This window comes from Bubalus bubalis, chromosome 19, assembly GCF_019923935.1.
Source record: "Bubalus bubalis isolate 160015118507 breed Murrah chromosome 19, NDDB_SH_1, whole genome shotgun sequence".
NCBI lineage: Eukaryota > Metazoa > Chordata > Mammalia > Artiodactyla > Bovidae > Bubalus > Bubalus bubalis.
In genome coordinates this window covers 50,935,104-50,944,153 of record NC_059175.1, presented here as the reverse complement: position 1 = coordinate 50,944,153, position 9,050 = coordinate 50,935,104, and the positions used below count along the sequence as shown (strand labels likewise).

General features: G+C 37.8%; 1 protein-coding gene across 2 annotated transcripts in view; it reads right to left on the bottom strand.

The window, feature by feature from the left end:
* Positions 1 to 9,050, bottom strand: part of CDH12 (cadherin 12) — a 1,213,596-nt gene that overhangs the window by 489,945 nt on the left and 714,601 nt on the right. For both annotated transcript variants that reach the window (XM_044932643.2, XM_025270675.3), the window contains exon 3: positions 6,268 to 6,406. The gene's annotated coding sequence lies outside the window, so the exon portion shown is untranslated. The remainder of the gene's footprint in view (positions 1 to 6,267; positions 6,407 to 9,050) is intronic.

Here is a 9,050-nt window from a genome sequence, read left to right as displayed (position 1 = left end):
CAACTTTTCAACTGTATAACTAGATGACTTAAATTCCATAGCAAGAGACTTCCTTGGTGGTCCAGTGGTTAAGAATCCTCCTGCCAATACAAGGGACACAGGTTTGATGCTGGGTCTGGGAAGATTCCACATGCCACGTAGCAACAAAGCCCATGTGCTACAATTACTGAGCTAGTGCTCTAGGGCCTGTGATCTGCAACAAGAGAAGCCATCTCAATGAGAAGCCTGTATGCCACAACTAGAGCTGCTGCTTCTAAGTCACTTCAGTCGTGTCCGACTCTTAGTGACCCCATGGAGTGCAGCCTACCAGGCTCCTCCATCCATGGGATTTTCCAGGCAAGAGTACTGGAGTGGGGTGCCATTGCTTTCTCTGATGCCACAACTAGAGAGGGGCCCTCACTTAGTGCAACTAGAGAAGGCCCACATGCAGCAACAAAGACCCAGCACAGTGAAAAATATAAAATAATAAATTCTATAGCAAGATACAGATAAGCTAGTAGATAAGAGAAAATGATAGGCTTGATTCTACCAGGAAATAGACTTTTAGATAGTCATCTTCAAAATATTTTACAAGTATTCCACAGAATATTTCTTATGCTCATAATAAAATCATATTTCATATAAATTAGTTTCATGAATTTGCTTCTCTTTGACAGGGAGGCCTGGCATGCTGTGGTTCATGGGATCACAAAGAGTCGGACACGACTAAGCAACTGAACGGAACTGAACTGAACTAAGCAGCCAGCATACTTTTTCTGTGAAAGATACAATAGTGAATAATTCCAGCTTTGGACACACTACAGTCTCTATGTTCTCACCTATTCAAGCCTGTTTTTATAGCATGTAAGCAGCCATTGACAAAATAGGCAGATTTATCTAAGCTATCTCCCAAATTGCTTTCTTCAAAACAACATCCACCCGTCTGTCTAAATCCAATAGAAGAAAAAAATATATATATGTGTTCCTAAAATTCAAATGTACTGATATTAGCAGTGTCAGGACACAGTTCTAGCTTCTGGTAAGGTCCAAGGGTGTATTATTTTTAAGGAGAAAAAAATGCCCCACATTTTTCTTCTTGACAGATAAGGTAAGGGACTAATAAGGTTTCTGGTTTATAATAATAATTATTACTTCCTGAGCATCTGAGCCACTGTAAATGTGTTGTATTAATAATCACTTCTATTTTACACAATGCTGCTATGGGATTGGTATTATCATTTGCTCCAGTTTAAAGTTCATAAAATTAAAGTTGAGACACCCTAACTGACTTGTCACAGCGCTAGCAAATGTGCTCAGTGGGATTTGACCCCAGGTAATTGAACCTAGAACCTATACTTTCCACCACTAAATATTTCTGACTTTTTCATTGTCTACTGAGACTATGAATATGTATGATGCCGGGCCAATTATAATCTTTTAGCTTGTAAGAAACACAGATGTGCTCAGCTTGAATTGGTTAATGGAACTGAAACTGCAGAGAAAAATGTGGAAAACAGGAAAAAGTCTCACCACGGCATGGTGTGTCTGGAATACCACCCAGGATAACATAGCCTTACTGCACTCCGCAGGGAGCACTCCTTCATTTTTGTGTTTAGTCGTTATAGTGAGTCAAAAAATGTTTGCCTTTTCATTGAGCTAAGGGAATTAACTTCTTTATTGCCTACCAACTTCATGACTTCAGCTTATTCATAATTTCTGCAGACCATCATCCCCATGTTTCTTGACTTCTGCTCCTGCCCATTTACCACTGTTTAACCACATTGAATTTATATTTAAGGTCATTAAATCAGCTATGTGTTACATACACATACTTTATTGGCGTGCTTATTTTGAAAGGTTACATGATAGCCATTGGCCACTCTGGAAATGGCTGTAATAGACCTTCATCTTTGGTCATATCTACAGTGGCTTGTGGAGTCTAGACATACAGCCATACTTTCTGGGTGGCAAGACCTCAGCATGGTGGTTGCTCTGCATAACAAGTGGGCAGTCTGTAAAATAGTGGACCTTTTAACATCACACTGACAGACACTTTCAGGGCTAATATAGAAATATTGCTTTTTATAGATCATGTCGATTCTTTTGGAATAGTAATAAAGGAGATTATCTGTACACCTTGTCTTTCTGTTATTCATATACACCACTAGGATAAGCCAATAGCTTACCATAAAATCTAGAGAATGGAAAGTAAACTGCTGGTAGCTGGAGATTTTACATTTCTTGATCATGTTTCTAATCATTATTGAATCCATCGTTTGTAGTACCTGGTTCAATATTATCTGTTTAAGTGTTTGAGAACATGTTAGAGCATAAGAAAGGATCATATTTTACAACTATGCAGCTTATCTAGCTTTCAGTACCATGTCAACATGTCTTTGGATATACAGCTCATCATAAAAGATTTTTCAGGTCAATCCTAATTGTATAACATCTCTCACTTTTTGTCCTGCTACTGCTGCTGCTAAGTCGCTTCAGTCGTGTCCGACTCTGTGTGACCCCACAGACGGCAGCCCACTAGGCTCCTCTGTCCCTGGGATTCTCCAGGCAAGAATACTGGAGTGGGTTGCCATTTCCTTCTCCAACGCATACAAGTGAAAAGTGAAAGCGAAAGTGAAGTCACTCAGTCGTGCCCGACTCTTAGCGACCCTATGGACTGCAGCCTACCAGGCTCCTCTGTCCATGGGATTTTCCAGGCAAGAGTACTGGAGTGGGTTGCCTTCCTAGGTTGAATCAAATTTTGCTTTGGATAATATTGTCACAATATCAACATAATTAGCTTCAACAAATCTCTGGGTACATATGGAAAGGCTTATGTAAAGTCAGTAGTGCAAACAGACTCCTGAACGTTTCAATCTATCTTTTTTTAGACTACTTTCGAACACTCAACCCAACTGTTAACTTGTTTATTTTTTCTAATACTGTAAATTTATTTTGCCATGAACATAACTTCTCCTTAACGTCCTTTTAATTGCATTTCAATATAAGAGTCATGGGCTTTATATCTATACTCTTTGATTTTATCTTGACAGTATGTCTACCTCTCTTGGAAAGATGTTTATATTGCAGATACTCAATTTCAGTACTGATTATCTCAATAGTAGAGTGCTTTTTCTGTCAGTAGTAATCAGAACCAGCTTGATGCAAAGACTTGAGCATTAAGCTCTTTCAGTACCTAAAAGAACAAAGTATATGCTTCTTTCAAGCACTGGTGGCTATGGAGCTTACAAACTCATTTATTTTGAGTAAGCCAAGAATTAAACTATTCTAAAGGTGATATAATTAAGCTCCACTATCTTAAAAATCATCTTAAAATATTCATGAGTATCACATTAAATATCAGAAAAGGTCACCATGTATAAAGTGATGAAATGTATAGCGTAAAGAGCTTTAAATACCACCTGACCTAAGTTTGAATCACAGCTTCCCCAGCCCAGTCTCCCAGGCTGCGTCTCTCCGACTGGAAAACTGTGGTAAATAAATTGGCATCAACCTCATTTTGACCTGATGATGATATAATCATACACACAAAATTTATACCCCAACTCTCTGGCATTCAAGAGTCCAGTAGACACTGTCTCTCCCCATTGTCTTTTATTGAAAATATCACCTACCGAGGAGCAGGTTATAAATCATAAGACAAGTTTTATAAAGTCTTAACAGATTTTGTTGTTGTTGTTGTTAAAATTTTGAAACTGCCTATTCTAAGTGAGGTTATCCTATAAGATGTTTTCTTATCTCATAGAAGGAATAAATTACCATCAAATGAATTAAAAAAACAGGAGTCAATATGGAACTGAGAGGTAGGGTGGAACCTGGGGATACTACAAGAAAAAAAAAGTCTGATTCAAGCAGCAGATGCTACCCAACATAAACAACTCCTAGTTCTCAAATGTACCCAAGATTTTCTTCATTCTCTTTTAATGTGTAATCCAAATTAAAGCAAAAGGTACACTGATAAAATCCCTTTAAATAGTTTAAGTATATCTTTTTAAACAAAAACTACAACTGCCTTCATGTTTTAAAATAAATATTTCATTACACACTAAGCACATCTTTCAAGGGTCATGTACATTGATTCAGTACATCTTGGGCTTCCCAGGTGGCTTGTGGTAAAGAATCCACCTGCAATGAGGGAGACCTGGGTTTTATCCCTGGGTGGGGAAGATCTGCTGGAAAAGGAAATGACAGCCCACTCGAGTATTCTTGCCTGGAAATCCCAAGGGCAGAGAAGCCTGGAAGTCTACAGTCCATGGGGTTGCAAGAGTTGGGCATGACTTGTGCTTAGTGCTGTGCTCAGATCTCAGTTATGTCTGACTCTGTGATCCCATGGACTATAGGCCACCAGGCTCCTCTGTCCATGGAATTTCCCAGGCAACAATACTGGGGTGGGTTGCCATTTTGGACATGACTTAGCGACTAACAACAACAAACAAGAAAAGTTCACTGGGTAGGATATCATATGGATTTTTAACTTGGTACAAAGAATAGTTCATAATACAGAGATGTCATCAGCAATGTATAAGTTTGTTACTAACAGATGTGACCCCATTTGGGTATTATTGCCTCATCCTGTCTATCAATGTTGCTTAAAGTATAAACAAAGAACATGCCAAAGACTCAATGACAGCAACTAGTCAACACTTCTCGAGGTATCTTTAATCAGTTGAAAAAGCACCTCCCTTGAGAAAAGAAAAGTCTCAGTGCAACAGAGGGAAATAAATGTCTTCAGACTGGCTAAAAACATACAGACAACCAACTAGTACACATCAGTGCCTATGGGTGTCCTAAAAATATTTTATTCCTGTGGGGGAAGCAATAACATCAGCCTAAAAAGCTCTCTAGAGATTTTGGAAGGCTAGCCAATTAATATAAACATTGTTCTGACATCTCTATAAAATGTCCCATCTCAAGATATCCATAGGAGAAAGGCAGAAACAGCATTTCATGAAATATGAGTGCTCATTTTAAAAAGTGCATCTAAGATACCATTATAAATCTTTATACAAAAGCAACTAGATTTTACTTTGTGCTTTAGCATAACAGATGCTATTGAAATTCAAACTGTGTAAGCATTATCTCATGACAATATACATTTGTATTTTAAATAATGTTTGTCTCATTGTTAGAAAATCATTTTGAACTATAAATTCTACATCATAACAAGGTAAGTGGTTGCTATTATTCACTCATGTGGTTAGAGTGCTAAGCGATCAATTTGCCATACATAATTATAGGGATAAAATAATTTTATTTTTTTATTTCATAGAAATTTACATGATGTGGGATAAAATTATACTTCCTATATTTACACATGCAAAGAAAAAATAGGAAAGAAAAAGTTCATATAATTAAATCTAACTTTGAAAGAGTTGCTTCCATTCTCTCTAGATATTTTTTAACAAACTTATGAGAAAAAGGGATTTAAAAGAAATAATGCAAGCTAGCTTGTCTAAATTACCTAGAGAATTGCCTTAACTCATGTAAAACACAAGTTTAATCTTAGTTCACTCTTGTTTGATAACAAGGTGCAACTTCAAACATAATAGCCAAGATATCAATAAACATATAAACTGAATATATTATTGAAGAATTCTCCCATCAAAAATAAGTATTTTGAAAGAAATTTTTCTTTTTATTAATCTATCTCATAAAAATTCATTTCTCATATAAAAACCATAAATCATATCAGTGGCATGATAATTCTTTTTGGTTCATTTCTCTTAACAGCTACATCAGAAACTTTATTTAAATTTTAATTGCTAAATGGACACTATTAAAATATTCAGGGATTTAGTCTTAAATCCTTCAACCCAGAGGGAGCTCAGGAACGTTGTTAAAGTAAAATGCTGCACAAAATCCCAAGTCTCATTTGCAAATTTTCTTTCCATCTGATTTAACTTTGAAGCTTTTAGACTGAGAGCTTTTACCAGATGACATCAACAGAATACTTTAATCAAAATCAAGTTACCTCAGTGCCGCACAATTCTCTAGATTTCTTTTAAAAGGTAAAATGAGAAATTAACTCTCTTTTCATATTTCCTTTTATTTTTCTCTCGATGCAAGGCAGAATACTTAAGATTTCCAAAGAAATTGTCCCATAATATTATGATTCGCAAACACCGGCTTTCATTCTAGGACACTTGCTTATAAACTAAGCCTTCTCTTGACATAAACAGTCACTTGCTGCAGTGCAGAATGTCAGTTTAGTCAGAACTTTCAATGCAGAAATTCAGCGCCATGCAGTCACTCAGATCAAGCGGCACTTACCTTAATTGAAATATTCACTGTGAAGGCGGTGAGAAATCAGTCAAATCAACCGTGAACGGGGTGGGGAGAGCGAAGTTTTCAATCAACACCCTCGGAGTAGCTGCATACTCTTTCCGGTTTATGTTCAGCCCCTCACTGTCTAAGAGAACAAATAAAAAAAAAAAGAAAGAAAGAAAGAAAGAAAGAGAAGCTGAAATCCTCTGAGGTTCCAGTGAGTAAATGAGGACTAAGCGATGTTTCTGAACGGGGAGCTTCTCGGTGAGTGTGATGTCTTTGGAGACTCCCTAACTGCTGTGATAGGCTGCTGTCAGGTCCCTGGAGCTGGGCGATAATCATTGACCTGATTAGCAGGAAACACTCCCTGTGTGCAGGCAGCGCACGCCGAGGGGTTAGTGGGTCTCCTGGGAACTGGAAAAGGCACCGGGGACACTTGGGAATCTTGTCTTTCCCAGCCTCGTGGATGAACTCCAACTCTGACTGTAATTTGCAAGGAGATTAACCACAGGGGTCAGCCGCGGAAGGACTTGAAATAAACGTGCTTTCTCCTGCTGTTTTGCCAGGTGCATTCGTGTTAGATAGCAGGTACAGTGAAACAATTAATCGACCGACAGAGCTGATGTGTAAGGCAAGCCGAAAGCTGAAAAATGTTCAAAGCGATGTGATAAAAGAGAGAGCTGGGCTTGTCTTTGCCCCAAGCCTGATACATACTTCAACCTTTGTCTAAGTAAAATGTTTTTAAAGGTTGATCACAGCCCTCCAGGGTGCAACTCTGATTTCTAAAAAAAGGAAGTATTCGTACTAAATACGCATGTTTGGCAGGTTCTTACAGACTCACGCACTCAAACCTAGACACAAAGGTTGTGTAGTTTTTCAAATAGCGTTTTCAATTAGCATCACACTTGCCAAAAATGTTTGAATTATAGTGTTAACCTGAGTAGCATGGGAGAATGCATCATCGTAGGTAACAAAATCATCTATTATTTTTGAAATACTGATTTTCTAAAACAAAAGCAGGCAAGGGAATGAGAGAATCTAAAATGTCAAACAACATATTAAACGTAGTCATGTGCCTTTAACAACCTGCTGATACCCATCCATTGACCACATGAGAAGCTCTGCAATACCTCAGATATCAAAAGTTACCTCTTCCTCCCAGAGATCTAATTCTCTCAAAAAGGTCACCTAATTACTGCCAAAGCCTCAAATGGTTAAGTTTTGATAACTCTCACTTCTATAGGAGAAAATTATTCCAATAATATAAAAAGAACTGATGAAAAAAGTCATTTGCATGTCTTGAGGGTGAGAAAAATCTCAGTGCCAGGGAGAAAAACTGACAAATGTCCTCTCACAATGATGTGTTCAGCATTTCTGCTTTTCCAAGTAGGTCTCACTTGGGACATATGGCATTCCCTTGATGTCTGTGTGTGTGTGTATGTGTGTGTGTGAGAGAGAGAGAGACGAGGAAGGGGGGCGGCTATTGAGAGAGAGAAAGATATATTTACAATATACAAATATTGCTATATTTATAATATTTACATGTATTTTAGAAAAATCTCAAATTTCAATAAAGGGATGCACAAATCATATATAATGGAGAATAGGTTTGCCTACTATATCCCCAAGTAAATGTTTTTTTAAAAAAGTATTTCATTAAAATACAAGCTCTTTGATAATGGGACTTCTTGGACAAAGTAAAACTTCAGTGTAACTGAGTTGTTATGATAGGGCAAGCACTTGAATTTAAAACAGGGATGCCCCAGAGAGAAGCCCCAGGAGAGCTGATCCGGTTTCTCTTGCAGAGGAGGTCTCTTGCTCCCTCAGCTGGTGAAGGTTGAGAGCTGAAGGTGAGGAAACCCAGTCAATAAGATTCAGGAAAGGGAGAATAACTCCTGCCACCATTAAGCTGGAAATCCGTTATTCAATTATTGACTGGCATTAGAGGACTCAAGTAGAAAAGAGCTGCTTAAATAAAAACTGAGGCACATAAATAAACTGAAAATAAATAGCAAACAGGAAATATAACTGCTAATTTCTTCTGCAAGGATCCTGGCTAGCTGTTAACCTAACACTTGTGAATGAAAATCTGATGGATTCCATGGTTCTAATGTTTAGCTGGTCTTCCAGTTAAAACATTCTGGTCTCCTATTTGTCTAAGCTTCATTCTAAGCACCTGAAACAGTGGTTTCTTCTGAAAACATTTTAAAAACTTAAGACAGTGCTTATTTTCTCGAACCCCATCCATGAGCAATGACGGTCACTAACTAAGATGTGTACATTCTAAGTTAAGCTAATTTTGTGCCATAGTAGATTGTTTCTACCTGGAAAGTCCTGACTGCATCAGACTGCACTGTTGATCCTTCCAAACTATAGCTTCCCACTTGGCTCAAATGGTAAAGAATCCACCTGCAATGCAGGAGACCTGGGTTCAATCCCTGGGTCAGGAAGATTCCCTAGAGAAGGAAATGGCAATTCACTCCAGTATTCTTGCCTGGGAAACCCCATGGACAGAGGAGCTTGGAGGGCTACAGTCCATGGGGTCTCAAAGAGTTGGACACAACTGAGTGACTTTTACTTTTGCACTCTAAAGTTTTCTACAGGGAGTAGAGTAATTCTGAAGTAGTTTTTTGTTTTTTTTTTTAAACCCATGTTGAACAAATAATTGGCTTTATGTGGAAGTACACACATGAATAACAAAGCAGAATACTAATAATACTATTTTAGAGGGACTGTAGAGAGGATCCAGCAGTGATAATTATAGGTATTACATATTAAATACTTGCTAT